The sequence below is a fragment of the Triticum aestivum genome, chromosome 2D (assembly GCF_018294505.1).
Source record: "Triticum aestivum cultivar Chinese Spring chromosome 2D, IWGSC CS RefSeq v2.1, whole genome shotgun sequence".
NCBI lineage: Eukaryota > Viridiplantae > Streptophyta > Magnoliopsida > Poales > Poaceae > Triticum > Triticum aestivum.
The window spans coordinates 643334834-643345018 of NC_057799.1; positions in this window are offsets into that span (position 1 = coordinate 643334834).

The window sequence follows — 10185 nt, forward strand, 5'->3', positions numbered from 1 at the left end:
ACCCATTTTCCGCCAACCAATTTCCCGCCACCCATTTCCCGCCACCCGTTTCCCTCCTCCCATTTCCCGCCAACCTTTCCCGCCATACCGCAATCGTTCTTTCCCGCCATTTTCTCGTCTCTACCTATAAAACCCCCTTCAGACGGAGCTGAATAAGCATTGCAGTGTAGTGTAGTTGAGATGTCCCATTATCCTTTCGATCGTAGTTTTCACCCTGGGATGAGGAGGACTCTTCTGAGGCTAGCTACCGATTTCAGGATGGATAATAGGATAGTTCCATGGGACGAACTCACCGGTAGTGACACCATAATGAATGAGTTGGCTCACCAATTACGTAGGTCTGGGTGGCCTGAAAGGACATATGAGGAGGTACGTAAAGAACTTTTTAGGTTGCATGACAGGTGGAAGAAGGTAGTGGTGCCGAAGAGTGAAACTTTCAGAAGGATTGCAGCAAATAATCCATGTTATGGACTGAGGAGAGCGAGGACAAAGATGATATCTTCATGCCGCCGCTTCCGGGTTCTGCATCGTCGAAGGGCAAGAGTTCTTCATCATCGAAGGGCAAGGTTTCTGCATCGTCGAAGGGCAAGAGTTCTTCATCATCGAAGGGCAAGGTTTCTGCATCGTCGAAGGGCAAGAGTTCTTCATCGTCGAAGGGCAAGAGTTCTGCATCGATCGAGGATGACGATGATGACTTCATATAGTTTTTATGCTGTATGTTGTGAGTTCAGTTACGTGCCATTTAATTTAGATGTAGTTCTATCTAGTTGTTTGTAATGTCTCGTTGTATGAATATTATGTTCTATGTAAATATTATCTTGTAGTTCCGATAACAGAGTACTAAAATAGAGTAGGCATATGTCTCGTACATAAGTACATAGTCATTTGTCTCATACATAGAATAGACATAAGTCTCATACAGAAAAAGATGATAATGTCTCTACTGATAGATAGGAGCGGCAATGACGACGTCTGGCCTGCTGGGGAGGCGGATCTCGAATGACAAATTCATCACATATAACTCGGTTTCCTGTAGCAATGCAACTGAACAACCCTTTTCCATTCCCATTCGCTCAGCATTTCTTGAATCTTGCCATCATCAGTTATGTCAATCAATTTTCTTTCCCCAGGGCCATCTGAATGCTTCCTGCTGACGTAGTACACAAAATCGTCTTCCTTCAACCCTTGCTTCAACATGAATTTAGTCTTCAACCAATCAAAAGTGAGGTCCACTTCACTAACTTGCACAACACTTGAAGACAAGCCTTGGACATGAACAATAGGGCTAAGCACCCACTGAGTACCCTCAGCCATCTGCAACACACAAATCGCATTGAGTACCTAACCTACCCCTTAATATCCCCACTAACAAATATTAGACATGTCTATATATTACGAAGCTATATATTACAGAATATTAACGGAGCAACTAATACAATTCACCCACCTACAAGTATATTATGAATATTTGCCGTAGCAACTACAAATATTGACAGATTAATATATTTGATTGGACTGCCTATATTACGGACCTTTTTTCTGGACTCCTACATATACTGACACTCCTAAATACTTGACATCCACATATAGGACGGATTATTACCGGAGCAACTACACATTTTTACACAACTAATTAGTTGACATCTAAATATATTAACAAATACTACCGGAGCACCAACGAAAAATAAAATGTGGGCTGAAATATACCCTTGAAGCGTGCGTGCCAAGGAAGAACGACGAACGGCGGCCACCAAACTACCGGTGCTCCGGCTCCAACGAAGAACGACGAACAACAGCTTCACCTCCACCACAGTGCCCCAACTTCACCACCAGCACACTGCAATGCTTATCCAGCTCCGTCTGAAGGGGGTTTTATAGGTAGAGAGGAGAAAATGGCGGGAAAGAACGACTGCGGTACGGCGGGAAAGGGTTGGCGGGAAATGGGAGGAGGGAAACGGGTGGCGGGAAACGGGGCGGGAAATGGGAGGAGGGAAACGGGTGGCGGGAAACGGGTGGCGGGAAAAAGTTGGCGCGAACATATGGCGGGAAAAAGTTGTTTGCAATGTCTCGTTGTATGAATATTATGTTCTATCTAAATATGATCTTGTACTTCCGATAACAGAGTACTAAAATAGAGTAGGCATATGTCTCGTACATAAGTACATAGTCATTTGTCTCATACATAGAATAGACATAAGTCTTACACAGAAATAGATGGTAATGTCTCTACTGATACATAGAAGCGTCAGTGACGACGTCTGGCCTGGCGGGGAGGCGGATCTGGAATCGGGGACCATCCCAACCTGTCGGGTGCCCTAATGTGACGAGGAGGAATCTCAGACTCTCCCTGGTCATGCTGTGTATCCTGTGTGGGGCCTGGTGGAGGAGTCGAAAACATGTTCATCCACTGGGTGTGCTGCGACATCTGAGCCTGTATGTTGTCCTCGGGATGTTGATCACTCCCCCACATATCATGTGATGCCGACATAGACGCCTGATATCCATAGGCCCCTACGCGATGGAATGTTTCATCATGAAGAATGAGGTCGCGTCAATTAATATTGAAAACAATAAATATGAAGACACATACCTGCTGGGTGTGACGTCTGCTCTAGCTGAAACACGAAACTGGACGAGGGACCGTGCTGCTGTGGCTGTGGAGATAACACGAAGCTCGACGAGGGACCGTGTTGCTGTGGCTGTGGAGAAAACACGAAGCTCGACGTGGGACCATAGTGCTGCGGGTGCCACGTAGAACTGCCAGGTTGGTCAGGACGGGGTGGCCTGGTTGTCGGCTGCTGTGCTAGACGTGGACGTGGTTGATGTCGGTGCATGGAGTGACGCGGCTGCTCCTGCTCGTGCTGAACAACATCGGTTCTCCGGGTGCACGTGATAGCCTCGTACACAGTCCGTATCTTATTCTGAATTCTTTCAAAGAAGGGCTGTACCACTGGACGATGATGAAGAAGAGGTCCAGACGATAGTGATCGTCCAAAGGTGGTCACGTCGTCGTACAGTTCGCGTGTCAAGGTAGCCTGCAAATTTCCATGGCGATTAATAATGTCTGTCTCTTGCACGTCAAAGTATGTGACAACATTACGTAAAGAAAAAATATCTTACCGCGTACTGCCTAGAGCCTGAAGTATCATAGCTCGGGTACATATCCGACGGAGTAGGATCCGGTAACTCCTCTGGGTGGGAGTACTCAACAATGTGTAACCGTGTTCCGGTCATGTAGCGCCGCAAATAGAGATTGAATTCATCGAGATCGAAATTGTGATTCTCGTGCCATAGATTTGTGTTTGCTGTCTCCCATTCTATAACATACGGCTCTAGTCTAACTAGCCAGTCAGCAGTTGTCCTGTTCATGCCCTTCCTTGTCGTCCTAAAATTGTGGTGTGTGTTCAACAATTACCTAAAGGTTTGAATGGAGAACTATGAAAGAAAATGCAACATTGAAAAACTGGTTAATACCTGTGGATGTGTGCTGGCACCGGGTTCTCTATAGGGGGAGGTAGCTCCAACTGCAAAAGACCAAATTGCCTCATAACCCTCTGTTGTGCCATCTCCTCGACGAAGACATCGAAGATGATCTTCGATTTTGTCATCCAGTAATCTCGGTCCCTTGTGCATAGCACAGACATACCAGCAGGGTATCTCGCTTGTATGGCTGCTTCCGTGTAGGGCTGCCAGTGACCCCGGTGTACGCATCGAACTGCTCGTTCAATGCTGTGTATGCCTTCCTGGTCTGATCACTAGCAAAGCGTCTCTGCAGAGAACAAAAGTTAGTAGCCGCTAGCATCGAACGATCTCTTGTGCAGAAAAAGTTCAGAACATAGTGCCACACCACACTTAATACAAATTCAGAACATAGTGCCACACCACACTTAATACAAATTCAGAACAAACTAGTGCTAGCTTAGCTTCTTCCTCTCGCCCTTACTCCTCTACTGCATCTACCTCCTCTTCTTCCCCGGTTGCCTCGTCCACGCCCAGTGACGAAAGTGGTACAATTAGTGTCCCTATGGCCAAATTCATTGCATAGAATGCATTGCCTAGTCGGACCTCCTGCTTCAGATTCATCCATATCATTTCGGATGCGCTGACACTGCCGTCTGCCTCTACTTGTACGCATATGCTCTGGGTTTGGAATGTAACGCCTTTCGGCGGGGTTGACGCTGTTGAAATTACCCGTTGATCGAAAACCCATCAGCTCACCTGTCCAGGTATTGAGGACAGCCTCTTTCAGAAAATATGGAGACACAAACGATATTGCGTCCATTCCAAGCTGCCCGCAAGCAACAAGTACATGTGAGCAAGGTAGGTGAAGCAATTTCGGTTTATTGCATGTGCACTCGCACGTTGGCCAGGGTTCATTGCCAATTTTCACCTCGTGTGTCCTCAACTCATTTGCACATCCGAATTTGTTGTTGGCTAAGCGGACCTCAAACCTTCTTTCTTGATTACCGATGGCGACTACAGTGTGTGACCTAGCTTTTTGCATCTTGTTGTCCATGTACTTCGTGACTCTTTCACAGTACCGTGTATTTGGGTTGTTCAAGATATGTTGCTCTGTTATTTGACGTCTGTCTCTGAAATACTTGACGGTGCCATAGAAAATACCCTCAACGATGGCTGTAAGTGGCAATGCCCGGTTTCCTCTGAGGACAAAGTTGTATGTTTCCGCGAGGTTCGTTGTCATGACACCGTACCTTGCTCCATGTGTGTCATGTAGCAAAGACCACCTCTCTAGAGGCTCATGCTCTATCCACTGCTCGAAGGTTTTAATCGACCTCCCGAGCCTTCTCCTAGTACTAGGTGGGTCAAAGCCTGGCAGGTCACATAGCCCAACAGCCTCCTCCTCCACGGCCGCTGTTCCTGTTGCCAACTGTGCAGCTACTGCTTCAACATGTGCCCTCACCGCTGCATCTCTTGCAGCTTTCCTGTCCCTCACGTGTCTCTGCGTGCACACATTAAGTCTGTCGCGTATCAAATTGTACTTCCATAACTGGTTCTGCTTGCAGAGTTTTTTGAACAGATTCATCAGGTTCTTATTTCTAAACTGCGAGAAGAAATTAGCCCCGAGATGGCGCATGCACCAACGGCTCTGCAAGTCCTGCCATGGAACTTGTTCCTCAGGGCCTGGGTTTGTCAGTGTCCTTATCGCACTGAGTATACCTGCATGCCTGTCATGAAGGATGCACACATTGGGCTTCTCCTTCACAACTGATATTTTCAACTGCCTGAAGAACCATGTCCAACTTTCAATGTTCTCACTCTCCACAAAAGCAAATGCCAGTGGGACGACTTGATTTTGGCCGTCTTGACCTATGGCTGTCAGGATCTGACCCTTGTACTTGCCTGTGAGAAAAGTACTGTCAACACATATCACCGGTTGGCAATGCCTGAAAGCTTCGATGCATACACCGAAAGAGAAGAAGAGACGATGCAACACCCTCACAGTTGGGAACTCTGGCATGAACATATCTTGGATATCGATATAGGTGCCTGGATTCCGCTGCTGCAGGGTGTGGAGGAGGTGGACAACAGAGTCATATGCATCAAAATAAGAACCAAATCTCCTCTCAAGCGCTGCATGCTTAGCCCTCCAAGCCTTGCCATAAGAAATTCTGTACTTCAACATGGCGAACACTTTTGTCTGCACTGCCTTCACTTCCATAGCTTTGCCTTGCACTATCTCATCGTAAAACAGTCGAGCAATAAGCGTGGATGAAAGGTTGGCATGATCTTGAGGGATGCAGGGAATAAGACAAGTGTGATTAACTAAGTCACTTATCACCCAACTTGTGCCATACTTAGGGAGAAAGCCGTGCACCCTTGCGGGACAATCTGCGTTCTTGCATACCATTGTGAGGAATTTCTGACTGGACACCTCAGCTTTGAAAACCCTTTGCGTGGACATTGCCCAATTAATTATTGCATCCTTCAAGGCTTGCTTGTTCGGATACATAGCACCCGTCGCAATATTGTTCTGGTGATATTGCCAGGCTGAATCATGTCCATCATTCACGGTCATTGCAGATGATAAGTCATGATTCCACCATGCAGGATTCGGGACCTCCTCTGCATTTTCTTCTTCATCTGACTCGTCAGAATCATCGGCATGACCCCTTTCAACATCGGTGTCTTCTTCTTCCATCTGGTTCTGCATGTGCCCATCTACCTCGTCAGCGTCCACCTCGCCATTGTAATCACCATCGGCATTTCCTCCTTCTACCTGACTACTCTGCCCTGGTTCATAACCATAAGCATTCCCTCCTTCTACCTGACTGCTCTGTCCTTGTTCGTAACCATAAGCATTTCCTCCTTCTACATGACTGCTCTGTCCTTCGTAGCCACCCTCCCCTTCATGTGCAGTGACCTCCTTCACGACGGGAAGCACTAAAGCAACAGGATTGCATCCCCTTCGTTCACAACCTTGTAACCACCGCACCCAATCGGAGTCTCCCTCTATTGGCCTCAAATAAAAGTAAATTTTTGAACTTGACCGTGTCCACAATGCATGAACACCGACGGTGTGTGTTTCAGTATCAAGACCTAAACTTGCCGCAATCCATTCTTTCAACTGACTAACAGACCATGTTTGTGGTGCGCTGATTGCCACCTCTATGTGAGTAAATTCACTCAGATCTGCTCCCAACTCATTTGTTTGGACAGTACCAGGACCATAGTAAAATCTCATCTTCACTACATCGGACATCTCGACTCACCTATTTTTTTTCAACAACGAAATACAAGTATTAGACATGTCTATATATATATTACCAGGACCATAGTAAATTTCACGATCGATATAATTTAATCTATGTGGACGATTATGATGAGTTGCTTGACTCTTGTTTTAATAATAATATAATAAATAGGCCCATGTTTACTAATAATAAATAGGCCTCAAATAATAATAATAATATAACCGACAAATATGATAATTCAGTTTATTTTAACATGTAGTTCTACTTTTCTCATTTTTTGTTTGCTTGTTAAATTTCCATCACACTGACATGCTATGCACATGCCGACCCCAACTCTTTAAAAAAAACTTGTCTCTTCTTTCCAACTTTTTATTCATGTTTCCAACTTCTTATCACGCACCTGTGTACGTGTCAAGTATTAAGCAACAACTTATACTACCGGGGCAAATAACAATATTTCCGTATACTACCGGGCCAAATAACAATAATCGCACACAAATATTTACGTATACTACCGGGGCAAATAACAATATTTACTTATACTACCGGAGCACCTACGAAAAATAAAATGTGGGCTGAAATATACCCTTGAAGCGTGCGTGCGAACGAAGAACGACGAACGACGAACGACGAACGAGGACGAACGAAAAACTGCCGCTGCTCCGGCTCCAACGAAGAACGACGAACAACAGCTTCACCTCCACCACACTGCCCCAACTTCACCACCACCACACTGCCCCAACTTCACCACCACCACCTCCACCAAAATGCTCACCACGACCACCACGAGCTACCCCGTCAGTAGATCGACACCTCTTTTGGCTGCCCTAAATGAGTTGAACCCATTCACGGTGCCAAAATCGCGAAAATGTAGCTCATTTAGGTGTACAAATGTGTGCCATTTTTCTGTAGAGAGAGGAGGAAGAACACAGAAGAAATGAGCCACGGGAGAAGAAGAATGGAGGAAGGAGAGGACAAGGGCGGGCCGGCCAGCGCGCGTCAGGTGGGCAGCACCCTGTCGGCCACCAGGTGGCCGATCGGCGGGCGGCAGGCCGACAGGGGCGCACCACGCCGACAGGCCAGTGCCTCCCCCTCGCGACGTGGCCCGACCAACCACAGGCCGCCGCATGCCAGCCGGGCCTGCAGTCGGCCTCCTGCTAGCCGATCGGCCTGCTGTGGGCCGACTGGGCTCAGTCGGCCTGCAGTGGGCCGACGGTGTATTATTTTTGTAAATTCTATTTTCTGCGTATTATTTCTGTAATTTAAAAAAAATGTATTATTTAAAAAAAATTAGCCATATAGTAGCACAACTACTAAGGGCATCTAACCCTAAAAAAACTACTAAGGGCATCTCCAACAGTGACGCACAAATTTACTCCCGCATTCGTCTGCGGACAGGGGGACCAGTCTGCGAACACGGATGCGAGAGTCGGCCATCCAACGCTACTCGCATACATTTCAATCTGCATTTCAACAGACCAGACGTAAGTCATGCAAACCCGACGGATTTCATCAAAGTTTGAATAGAATATAGCACAAATCGTCCATACATATATAGCATGTAAATAAGTCTAATACAACCATAGTTAAAATTCAGCGAGAACCGGATGTTCAACAAGTTTTTATGAACGGATCATCCAACAGTGTATGTGTGTAAATGATTGCCACTCTTTCTTGTGGTACACCACCACAGCGCATACGGGTTACACAATTTGTAGAGGAACATTGAATAAATGAAAGAATTAATTAATCAGCAAGTTGAGAAAGAAGAATCAAAACTTACGATCTCCTCGGTTGCCGCGTGCAGTGGCTGCCTTGCCTCGAGCATATCACCGTGCCACAAAACTTGGTGATGGTGGTCTGGATGGCGTACCATCGATACGATAACGACCTCACATTTGTGTTGTTGGATGATGTGCATGTCGTAGGGCACAATGTGCTTTTGTGTGTGAAACGAATCATGCACGCGCTGCCAGAAGAGCCCCCCTATGCCCTGCCTACGAAATCCGTGCATACGGCCAACCACACATCGCACACCAACTCATCCTCTAAAAAATGACATAGCGTTGGCATTTGACCGAACACTTGCCGGGCGTGGTGTCCGCCATCGACAGGGGTCTGGAGCATACATGGCTACGGCAAGGAACACCTAAAACGAAACCTCATCCGCCGGCAAGGGCCGGGATCCACCGCGCCGCCATGGCCCTAAGGCCACCGAAGATGAGGCAGACAGGCGGCAGCGCCGACGGGAGGTAGAGAAACCCTAGTCTTTCTTTAGGAGAGCAGGGCAGCTACGATCCAGACCCGCGTTGGATGGCAGAACACGTCCGGACCGTATGCCGACGGTTTGAGGATCGGCGTTGGAGATGCCCCAAGTCACTAGCGCTCAATACGAATGCTGGACTGTGGTGTCTCGGACCTTTGGGAGGGGGGGGGGGTGTCGTTGGTGCCCCTCGGCTGTAAAAGTGAGTTTCGCCGCCTGAGGGGGCATATGTGCCTAATAGCAGGTAATGCTGGTGTCCTTTTGAGACTCATGTGAACACCATCGGTGGACACCAACACCGCAATGTGTAACAACATCACGACGAGTAACAGCTCCCTCCAACACAAACACCACATGCACAAAGTAAGACCATATCCACAAAAGGAAACAACACAACCATAATCAACAACACCACCATAATTAAATGTCAGCCCAACCCAAACAAAACGCATAGTGAGCCGGCTATAATAGACCACATACAAAATATAAATATAAATATTATAAATATAAATATAATAGACAAAATACAAGGGATATCCTAATATAAATATTATTGAAGTATAAAGTTATGAACAATGCTAGCAATACATACACGTATGATAATTTCCGTTTGGAGGAATGAACCGTTTGGAGGCCCGGATGAAGAATGCTTCCCGGGGGAGAAAGAGCAGAAGAAGTGATGAGATGATTATGGCAGCTAATGGATGCTACTATCAATTCTTAGTTTCTGAATTTTTGTTTTGGCAGAGTCGGACTCCTTGTTTGATAGTACGGAGTACAATATATTTGAAGCGTCCTTTTGCGCACTGTTCAAATAAGCCCTTCATTTTGTGTGTGTCTGGTCAAACAATGCACTTGAAAAATAATTAAGTTATTCTCCCAAGGTCATATTTGGCAAATGCTTGTACTTACGATATCCCTTGAAATCAACCGCCTCCTACCCCCGCCGCCCCGAATTCTCATCCATCTTAGTCGCCGATGACGACGCCCGTCGCAGATCTCGGCCAGGACGGGGTCCGGTGCCGCCGTCGAGCACTCCGGCCCAGCGGAGAACCCCGCCTCCGTCGTTGACCCCGGCCACGGCCAGGACGCGACCGACGAGCTCTCCGGCCCAGCGGAGAACGACCTTGCTTGATGACGCAGCTTCGTGGACGGTGGCTCCTTGCTCTCGTCCGGGGCCAAGGCCAACGCGGCGGAGCCTTTAGCGCG